Consider the following 12,025-nt stretch of genomic DNA (forward strand, 5'->3'; position numbering starts at 1 on the left):
GCATACAACATTATACTGGCAGTGTATTATTTTTACTTTAAATATTATATTTATTGCCACTTTTGAGGCACTCACTCACACACTCGTGTATGGCTAAAGTCACTTCTTGTTTTTCGATTCTTATTTTTTTTTTCTCTGTTTGTTGACATTAATAAACGACGATTGCAATAATTTAAGGATTGCAATGACACACATCATTGTTATAAAGAATCATTTTGGAGCAAACTCGGTTGTACATGCAATGAAAAACACTCACATAATTCAACGGACATATTCTAGATCGCATAAAATAAAAAAATATTTATTAAAAATGTATGTACATATGTGTATTTTTATAGGAATTTCTCATCAATGTCAACATCTGTTAATTTCAGAACGAGTACGTTTTACTTAATAAGTAGTACTTACTTTAAAATGAATAGTTTTATACTTGTATATTAAAGGTATTTAACCTTAAATGTTAAAAAATATTTTAATAATTTTTCTTGATTTTTGTACATTGAATTTTTCATTGGTTAGTTTACAATTTCCGAAATTCACTGAGTATTTGAAATTTACAATTAAACAAATACATAAAATAAAATAAACAGTTTTACAATTTTTTTATACCTATGAGTTTCTTGCGTAGATACTGAAAACATGTTTTTAAAATATTTTTTTTATTAAATGGGACGAAACGAAAAATTTCGATAAAAAAAAATTTAAAAAAATAATTTTTCTAAATTCTATAATAATTGGTAAGGAAATGTAAGAAAAAATAAAATAAAACTGTTTATTGTTGGTGTTTTATTTAACACTCTAACCCGCAAACTTTAAAAAGCTAAAACAATTTGTCGAATAATTTGTTTTAGGGTAATTATGACCCAATAAACTCAGAACAGACATTATAAACTAATTTGCAAATTAACCAGGTGCAAAAAGGTGAATAGTGCCTCAGGGCATTATTGCCGGGTTATGTGTAAAAAACAATAATTATGATACGATTTTGTTGAAAAACTAATGAAAAAGTACTAATAAGAAATATTTCGAATAGATCAGATCATGCGACTAAAAGTTAGTAAAAGTTTGATTTAAAAAAAAAAATTACACACAATTTCACGTGCTAAAATTATGACATCACTCACAAAACAGCTGACAGAACAAAAACTAAAAGTCAGAATTCATTTCGACCTTGGTGGGAAATGTTAACAAATCTGTAACTAAAGTCACAGTTAAATTTAAAAAAAAAATATTTATAATTACTTTTTGAGATAATTGGTGTTTTGTAGTGAATGCCTTGAGGCACTTTGCGGTTTAGAGGGTTAAGCTTTGATATTTTTACAAATAAAGCTTGAGTGTCTGTAATTCTCAATCACTGTATAGTTTTATTTGTATAATATATTTAGATTTTCTAAAGCCTTTTGGGAAAAGGTTTCCTGATGATCTGGCCTAAGCAACTACTGAAATGCGTATAGAAACTAGCTTATCCCCCAACAATAAATTTCAGTGAATTTATCAATAAAATTGGGAATTTAGCATAAATTTTACTAAAATATTAATTTTGTATTCCCAAATAACCTTTTAACAATTGGAATACATGTTTTCCATGGGTATACAAAATTTAAAGATCTCCAAAATTTTGAAATTCGCTTTTGTTTGGTTTTTATTAGGTTCAAAGTTCATATATTTTTATAGATGCGTGCAAAATACATAAAGTTAGACTGTTAATAACTTTAAAACTGTTAGCCCCAGTAACACAAAGTCTGGTTATGTGTTAACTAATAGTTATACTGACAGTTTTCATACAAAATAATTTTTAACCGACAGTATAACTATTAGTTAATGCATAATCAGACTTCGAGTTAATGGGGGTTAGTCCGATTTAATATATTTCTCATCAAAACAGGATATAGCTTAGAAAATCATCATTGAACAAAGGATATTCCAAAAAAGCCATCATCCATTTTCCAAAGTTTTTCCTTAGGTTAAGCCATTGCACGATTAAAAACATATATAAAAGTTTAGAATGGGTACATGAGGGGTTCTCGAGATAATTGAAATTTAGGGATATGTTTGAGAGAAATGTTTTAAGTTTTTGTGTTTTATATTAAAACTTGGAAGTTTTTTATTCTAATGCATTACATAAAAAAATGCAATTAATAGAATTTGAAGGAAATTAACCACCGGTTTTAAAAGGTAACACACAAGAGTTTTATATTCGGAAGTGCCGAATCATGGCAACACACCATCAATATGTGACAATCAAATATTTTCTGATATAGGGGTTATATGAAGTGTTGGATAAATCATGTACCAATCCACACAAAAGTTGGTAGAAAGAATTAGGTTCATATAAAATTTGTTTACGTCCAATTTCATAATAATATTAATTACTATAAGACAATTATGAATGTTCAAGTCATTGTCAGAAGAGATCCTTGTATGGGGTGAAATCTATACAAGGAAATCATGGACCGATATAGCCCAAATTTCAGCCAGCTAGCACCTTTCGTTTGGGCCCTAATGTGTTTTCAACAGACAGACGGACGGACATATCTGGATCATCATAGTATTTTATAAGGGTCATCCCATATTTTCTGATGGGTATTTTAACGATTTATCAATTGCAGCCTATTTCATGATCATTTCAAATGTAGCTGTTGATAACACTATGCTACAACAAAAAATTTCCGGCGGTTCTTATACAGCAATTCTGTTTTATTGGAGTCCATACTTATAGGTTTTCTCGATCACTTGCTTTAGTACTTTTTGTATTAACAAATGTTGTGAAATTACAATATTTTTAAAGTTATAACTTCAACAAATAATGATTGTTTTGAATTTGATATGAAAATTAGAGTTATTCTTTTCCCGCACTTTTTCATTTCCCGGTTAATCGGGACTTCGTTAAAAACCTAAAAAAATTATTTAATTTTGAAATATAACACTGCGGAACAGAGATTTTGGTGCCCGAGATTTGAACTACCTTTTGTACACGTTGATGAACCCTCATTACTGTGTTATACTTGTTTTTTTCCAGTCAGCTCGCGTTTTCGAAATATCGCGGTTTTTATATTTTCATTGAATACCCTATTTTTTGGTGTTTTTCTTCAAAATTTTTGGTAATGCAATTAAGAATGTGAAATTTTTTTAGCATGAGACTGGTCTACATAAACATATGCTTCTTTTGAGTATAATAATTCTAATTGATATTTTGGCATATTTGTCTGATCTTTCGGGAAAGTTGAAATTTGACTTTTTTAGCTTTATCCTTAATAAAATTGTGCATTATGAAAATTTTAAATAAAAATTTATCACTGCACATTCAAGGCAATATAGCGAATATAGTTTTTTAATTAAAATGAAAAATTAGTTAAAAATTTAATGAAGTATTTAGATAATATCCCGAAATTTTACATCCTAAAAAACAATTTTTTTATAAATAAATTTTTAGGTAGTCATTAGTCTTATTTTTTAATACTCATTTAAATTTAACTACAGCAATGTAAATACTTCATTTGACGTTTTTAAAATATTGCGAATTTTGTATTTACGTGATTTACAGCGTTTTTGGTGAAAATATCTTAAATCTTTTTTTTAAAAACACTAGTATTTTACAGAAAAAAATTAATTTTTACAAACATATAGATTTATTTCTACATTATATATCCAGAAATTGTCTATTTTGCGAATTTGAATACCAAAGTAAGCAAAATACAATTAGAGAACAGTGTTGTAATTGATTTTCGCTGATCTTTTAACATATATTCGTCACAAATGTAACAAAACAAATTAGGATCTTTAACACAGCATCTCATCTTACTAGCCATAATGAAATAATATAACAATTGAAATTATATTTATAAAAAAAAACAGGTGTAAAACATTCAAGTTACGAACATTTATATAGTTTTTTTAATATGAAATACATATGAAAAATACTGTAAAACTTTGAGTTATTTGCCAAATAGTTTAGTATATTTTCAGCGAATTTTCAATATTTTTATATAAATTAGTTTATTGATAAGTTTTTATTGTTATATAGTGAAAAAATTTTGAACCCTTTTACCATAGGTCAAACTTATAAGGATGAAACTGAAAAAAGTTAATTTTCAGCATCCTTGCGATATCACCAATATATCCTGAGACTTAGATAAACAAAATTGATGTCAAAGAAAAGATAATTTTGTGTAGAATATCAGTACAAAGATGCGTTTTTAATTTTAGTCTCCATTTATGAAATACCCCAACAAAAAGAGAAAAAAATACAGAATAACCAAAAAAAATAAAACCGCGTTATCTTAAAAACAAGAGCTCCTAAAAAAAACTAAATATAGTTTTGACTATGTAATGTCCCATACATGTTTTATCAAAAACATTTTCCGCGGAACCAAACCAAAATGTCAATTTTGTTCCTCTGTGTAATTGGATGCAAATAAAGAAATCTAATAAAAATTTAATATAAAGAGATAAACTGACTCGATTTCTAATTTTGGTTATAATATCAGTCTGTCACCTTTTGTATCGGAATGGCTTCAATTTCCATTCGATTTTGTTCAAGCTTCGTTTGATTTTAATTCGCAAAAAATAAATATTTTTTTTTTAATTTTGAATTGGCAATGTTTAGCTTATTAAATTCAAAATTAAGTTAACCATCTTTTAGAAAATGTCATGTTCAAAAAACATCACATAAAACTAATTTTTCGCACAATTTTCCGGGATTTTGGAATTGAAAATTTTGCGAAATTTCTGGGAATTCCCGTGAAAAACTCTGATGAAAATACAAAAGTTTATTTTATTTAAAAGATACAAGTAAGGACTGAGATCGAAAATTTATTAACATACATATATGTTAATAAACATTAAACCACTAAACTTACAGTTTAAATTTTTTTTTATTTGATTGAAATTATTATTACAATTTACAAAAATAAATTATTTTTGTAGTTCTAATCACTAGTGGTGAAATTTTCAACCTTTTTCGGAAACCCTTCCATTATGGTTTTTATAGTGCTTTCTGTCGCTTTGTTCGAACAAGTTGTCCATATCCGTTTAAAATCTACTACTCTTTTAACCCAATAACTCTCCAATGGCCTTAGCTCCAGGCAATTTGAAGGATTTGCCTCTCTTGGTACAAATAACACATTATTGTTCCTTTAACATTCAAGACCTTTCTTACTATAGTGACAGGATGCCAAATTAGGCCAAAAATAAGTGGACACATTGTGAAGTTTATGAATGGAAGCATCCATTTTTGCAAACATTCCTTGATGTAAATTTCGGTATTTATAGAGCCTTTTGTAACAAATGTTTAGCTTCTTTTGCCACAACTGCATATTGATTGCCATACCAAGAACTTTTTGGGAACATTTTCTGCTTTTTAGTCCTAAATTTTTCTACAACATTCCCTCGAGCATCAGCAACATAAAAATATTGACCAGGAAGCTGCGAAACTTATATAAGTTAACCATTTACGACCGATAAAGTCCAATTTCGGGAGAACATTTGTATGGGTGCTAAATAATGGACCGATTTCAGCCTGTTTCAATAGGCTTCATCCTCGGGCCGAAAAAATGTATGTACCAAATTTTATCGCAATATCTTAAAATTTGCGACATGTAATTTGCGCCAGTAATATGAACAGGAAAAATAAAAATAGAAAAAAATTTGGGACTAATCTCATTCAAATGAGAAAAGTGTTCAACAAAGAGGTCAATAAGTATACATGGGCTTAAAGAGGACACTTTGGCGTTTCTCTTGGTAGTAAAATTTGTTTAACCCCTTTTGACCCTGAGGACTTTTAATTTACTGAAATAAAAATGTGACTAAAATATAGTACCTATAAGAGCAGGTATAAACGGTACAGTGAGACATCATACCAGTTCTTAAAGACTATTATCCTACCAATATAACATAATAAAAAACACCCAATAGTTTGCGAGTAATGACAATTTACTTCTGATCAAATTTACAAAAATCAAATATTTTATAAAATAACATAAAATATTTGAATTTAACAACGATTTCCACGCCCACATAATCGGAGTTAACAAAAAGTTGGACTTTTGGAAATTAAAAAAAAACAATTAAATAAAGAGTTTGGTCCTTCATTAAGTGTGAAGAAATCAAAGCTTCATCGACACTTGTATTAATGTAAAAGAGCGATATTTAACTAAAATGATGTGTGGCATGGTCCATCTTATGTGCAAGGTATCAAACGTACATTGACAATGTTTTTAACTGAACATGCATGTGATCATTGTACAAATGTGTGATGGTGGTATGTATATTCGAAATTAAAATAAAACCACAACATTGAACGCAGAAAACCACACTCTCAAACTGACATAAATATTCTTAATCGAAATAGTGGCATGTTGTTCAGATGTTGGTGATCATGGTTTGTGGTAGAAATCTACATACGGCAGCATGATTGCCACAGCGAACATAAACAATATGCAACCACCCAAAAGTGGCTAATAAAGCAAAACTTGTTGACAACATTCGATGCGACAACATGACTGAAAACACAATTCGAAATTTGGCTCCTGTACAACAGAGCGGCGGAACAAGAGACAGCTAAAATCTTGTTGTTGCACATTAAAACATGGAATTTTCGCCAATTAACACCTTGCAACTTGTTGAGCGAACTTGTGTGTGTTTGTTTTACTTTAGATTCGAATTTACTTGGTTTTATTTTCGAAATAAATTTATTTTTTCAAATCACGGGTTGTTTCATGAATGGTGAATTGATTTAAATGGCTTCGTTCTTAAACATTTCAGTAATCATTTGCATTTTGCATATCGCAAAAGGTTGTAGTTATTCCGTAATTCTTTGTAATGAAGAATGATTACGTTTTTTTATGAAAATTTTAATGTTCCTAACCAGTAAATAAAATTTATTTACTTCAAAAACTTATTTTACTTATGGCGTTTTCTTTTCTGGCATAAATGATGCCTTTATTCTACCTTTTACCCTTTTCTGTGTTCTTTTCTAAAAAAAATGTAGTTTGGTAAGGGTATAACGTGTTCTTTTCAAGTAATGTTGCCCTAAAACCCCGAAGATATGCTACACGTTTCATCCTCAATTTTATCAAAGGGTTAGAAATGCAGCACTTTTTTAAACAGCAAAATGTATAGTTTTACAACATTTAGAAGGTACATAAAAGAAAATTGCATAAATGGTAATGGTTTTTGTTCTATTGTGATCGTTAAAAATGTAAAACATTATGAGGGTATGGGTAATCTTTAATAAATGGTACAAAGTATGTTGGCAACATTTTGTGTCAGAAAAGAAAACGCCATTAGTATGGTTCAAAACAAAAAAAATTGTTTTGTTTTATTTGATGCTGTTTGATCTTACAAAACACTTGTAAGAGTAAACACGTCAAACTAATTTGTGCTAAAAAAAGTGGTTACGCATTTCTGAGCAAATATTTGCGAATTTGAATGAAGTCCGTTTTATTAGAGTTTCCATAAAAAAGAAAAACTTCAAAACCGCTGTTTCGGATTTAATAAATTTAAAACCAATCGGTTTCGCACAGCAAGCCCGACCATATAATACCCTACACCAAGTAAATGAGTAAAAATATTTTTCTTTTAAAATATCAATCATTTATATTCGTGAGTGATTTTCGGAAGTGGGTCTTATATGGGAGCTATGACCAATTATGGACCGATCACCATAAAATTAGGTCGTTTGATTTATGTCTATATGAAAGTTATTTATGTTGAATTTTGTGTATATACCAACATTTTTAAGTGATTTAAGCACGTTAAAGTGATTTTCGGAAGCGGGTCTATATGGGAGCTATGACTAATTATGGACCGATCGTAACAAAATTTGGTGACATGAATTTTGTACATATAAAACTTATTTGGAGCGAAACTTTTGTAGATACATATATAAATTAAAGATTTATGACCGATAAAGTCCAATTTCGAGAGGACATTTGTATGGGGGCTAGGTGAAATAATGTACCGATTTCAGCCAGTTCCAATAGCCTTCGTCCTTGGGCCAAAAAATTATATTTACCAAATTTTATCGAAATATCTTCAAAATTGCGACCTGTACTCTGCGCACAAGGTTTACATGGACAGCCAGCCAGACGGACGGACGAGAGGAGACAAAAAGCTAAAGACACGTGTATCGGCGTTTTGAAAGTTTACATCTGCATTTCATTTGAGGGGGTTAAAGTTTCCCAACTCTGGCACATTCTTATTGTTAATCGGCATAAGAAACCATGTGATCCTTATATTTTAGGTATAAAATGTATTCAGCAGATTTATGTAAAATGTTACGGAGAACATTTTTGTAGAATATGTTAACCCTCTAAATCCTCAAGGAATGGGTCTTTTTTGTCCTTCTTTTAAAAAAGAGCAAAAAACACCATTAAAACAGGAATTTAAGGGGTTAATGTTCCACAAAAATATTATCCGTGAAATTTTACTATGATTCCCTGAATACACTAAAACGGAAAATTCAATCAGAAAGTCAGAAATAAGACATAACAGAAGAGAGCCTAGGGTTAATTTTTCATTTATTAAGAATTTTATTTTAAAGTACCCCAAAAATTTAGCATGAATAAAAAATAGTTCAAATTTAACTAAAAATCACTAATATCTCTATTATTTTACCTTCGATAGCAAATTTGGATAGGAAGTTTAAATTTCTTTAGCTCTAGGCAATACCACTTCATTACCATACAAATGTCCATTCGCATAAGCGAATGAATGCTTTTGAATTTTTAGCGTTCTAAATGTCTAAATGCGAATGTCTAATGAAATTTTTGACCAAAATTCAACAAAAACTTATTTTTTTAAATTCCCATATGGATTACTTTGTGAACCAATTGTCATTAGAATCTTATGAGCATTGAAGAACGCTTATAGCTAAAATATGCTGGACATCGTATGGTAATGAAGTGGAATTGCCTAGAGCGAAACAATTTTAAACAAACCCCCCCCCCCTCAAATGAAATTCAGAGGCAAACATTCAAAACGCCGATACACGGTCTTTTGTTTTTGTCTCCTCTATCAAAATTGATTGGTCTGACCTTGTAATTTTTTTTGGTGTTGTACAGTGCCTCGACACGACATTTTTCTTCTGAATAATATCTAAAACAGCCTTCTAAATTTGGATGATATAGGTTGTAAGAACACACAAGTATTTGATGATCGCAAAGAATTTATAATTGTGAGACAACCTACGTATAAATTTGCTGCTTTGTTTTGTAGATGTTTTTGAAAATGCGTTAATTAAAATTTTAAGCATCAGCAAAAGAGAATTGTAAGAAAAAGAAAAGGTGCGAACAATAACAACTACAACAACCCCGGGAATATGTTTTATTTGTTTTTATTTTTTTTTTATTTCGACTGTTTATGGATCGAATAACCGAATATTTGATCACTTAAAAATGAACAAAATGCACAAAAGCGTCTGAAATCTAAACACAAACAAAAAACAAAAAACTTAAAACTTACTACGAGTATTTATTAATTGATTGCATGAAATGTAATCAGATAGTGTTGTTGTTGCGATAACAGTACTATGTCGTAGTTGTAGTAGCTGCCGCAGTAGACAGACGCCTCTCAGCAGGGCGCATGCCGAATTCAATGAGAGTCGCTGAAATGAATTCGACGCTTCATGTCGATTCACACTTCACTTAAGCAGAATATGACTTCTTTTAGCAAATTTTATTTTGTTTCGCTTCATTTTATTTCAGTTCATGTTGTACAAACACCACAACATTTACATTTGTCATGTCACTTGTACGAGGAGTTTGCAGTCTCGCCGCTGAAATAAATGCTGAGTTTATTTGCTCGATGCGAGCACTTACATTGATGCAAAATGCAGTGCAGTGCAACATAAAAACTGAAGATGTCTCCTAGGTTCATATAAGCCTGCCTGTCTTACTCTTCAAGTCATAGTTTTTATTTGCTTATTGTTGTAGTTGTTGTGTTTTAGTAATATTTGTTGCAACATTGACCACCGTTCTAAATCACTTGTGTTCAGATACAGAAACAAGTACACAACTACAATTCGAATGAACGACAGACAATGACAAGGATTCCAACTGAGTCAAACTACTACCACTGTATACACTGAGGAAAAAACGACGTTGCAAAATCGACAAAGGTGTCAATTTGTAAACAAACGGGTTGTTACTTCGTACAGTCGTAAAGGAATATATCCGTACTAAGCTTAAAGACTTTCAGAGTTGTTGTTTTCCAAATATTCGAAAATGCCTAATCCAATCTGGCACATTTTCAGCCACCTACTTATCATGGTAACTAAATAAATCCTTCAAAGCTTTACGTATTTCTCTATTACAGTTCACCAGATATTTGATAAAATCTATTTACCTTGTATGGGAGATGTCACGCCCACTAATCCAATCATGGCTTTCACATTAAAGTTCACCAGATATTACGTAATAACTATTTACTTGAATTAAGAAACAGCCTATTATTCCTTCCAGATATAGAGAAAAATACAATAAACATTTCAACAGAATCGGTCCAGTAATTTAGCCTCCTAGAAGGATCAAACAAACAAAGAGATACAAATTTGGTTTCATAATCAATTTTTAAATTTACTTCAGGCTTATAAAACAAATTTTGTTCTATAAACTTTTTATAAAATTAAAAATTGATTATGAATATAGGGATCAATATTTAGTAGGCAAATAATTAAATTTTTATTATGCAATTAAGCAGTATTGATTGGTATATGCCTAAAAAAAATTCTTCTATATACTCTAAATATGCGGTTTTAGAACAAAATTGCTAATTTTCCTGCCACTGTTTTTAAGAGTTTTCTTCATAATATGTATAGTAGAGTGACAATCAGTTGTATGGAAAAAAATGTTTGTTAAAATTTTGAAGAGTGCCGGGTGGAATATTGTGACACTAGGCCTAAATGTTAAGTGCTGAAAATTTGAGCCAAATCGGGCAACGATTTCTGGACGCGCATCGAGGTCAAAGTTCAGATATATGCAAAATTTTACTGTTAATATGGAATAAATAGGTGAAACTCGTTAACTTTCTGCATTGTTTTCTAGAAATATGTAGATTTATTTATATTAATGAATATTACATTAAAAAAAATTTTTGGAAATTAACCCTGTATCTCCTTTGGTTCAAAATGTCCCAAAAACTGTATTATCGCCAAAATTAGAGAAAAATGCAAATTTTTCAGTTTTTGAAAAAATGTTGCTACTAAATAAATACTTTTGCAATTGAATGCAAAATAATCGAAATATGTATGTAATTATCGTTGTAATGAGATAAAAGCTAATTTTTATTTAAAATATATCCGTATTTACTTGAGTATGAGTTTTTGTCTTCGCAGGAAACCGTTAACCTATTTGCAGGTATGACCAAAAATAATTTTTTTAACGGCTGTTTCAAAACTCCATTTTCAAATTTTTAAAAATTTTGTTAAACAAATTTCAGATTTTTTCGATCATCACATTGGGGTTTATTGAGATCAAAATAGGAAATAAAAATATGAAAAAATTATGTCAATACCTCTTACAGTTTTTCCGTACCTGCGATTTAAATTTTGCGTTTTTCAAGAAAAACTAATTTTTTGTCCATATTTAGGCGAATGAGTCCAATTTCCTTACTGTTATAAATTTTAAGTAAAACCTAATCATAATATTATAGTCCTTGTAATTTTAAATATGTTCTGAAAGTTTTACTAAAATCGGAAAACGATAACCTTTGAATCGTGAAGGTCAAAGGTCAAATTTTTCAATATTTGGAATTTCTAATGAAAAGAAAGCGAAATGTTATATATTTTTGGGCCGATTTTCATGAAACATGATATGGTGATATGGTTGTCAAGTGATCCAACTTTTTAAATCGATGTCTTCCAATCGGAATGAAATTTGCAACAAGGTTAGTTCTTTTGCATAATAATTCAGACACAATTTTTCAACAAGATTGGTGCAGAAATCTCTGAGTTAGAGGGAAATCTCATCCATGTTACTTATTACCTATTGTTCTTAACATAATGTTTCCCAAATAGTTTAGATAATTC

The sequence above is a fragment of the Calliphora vicina genome, chromosome 3 (genome assembly GCF_958450345.1).
Source record: "Calliphora vicina chromosome 3, idCalVici1.1, whole genome shotgun sequence".
In the NCBI taxonomy this organism is placed as follows: Eukaryota; Metazoa; Arthropoda; class Insecta; order Diptera; family Calliphoridae; genus Calliphora; species Calliphora vicina.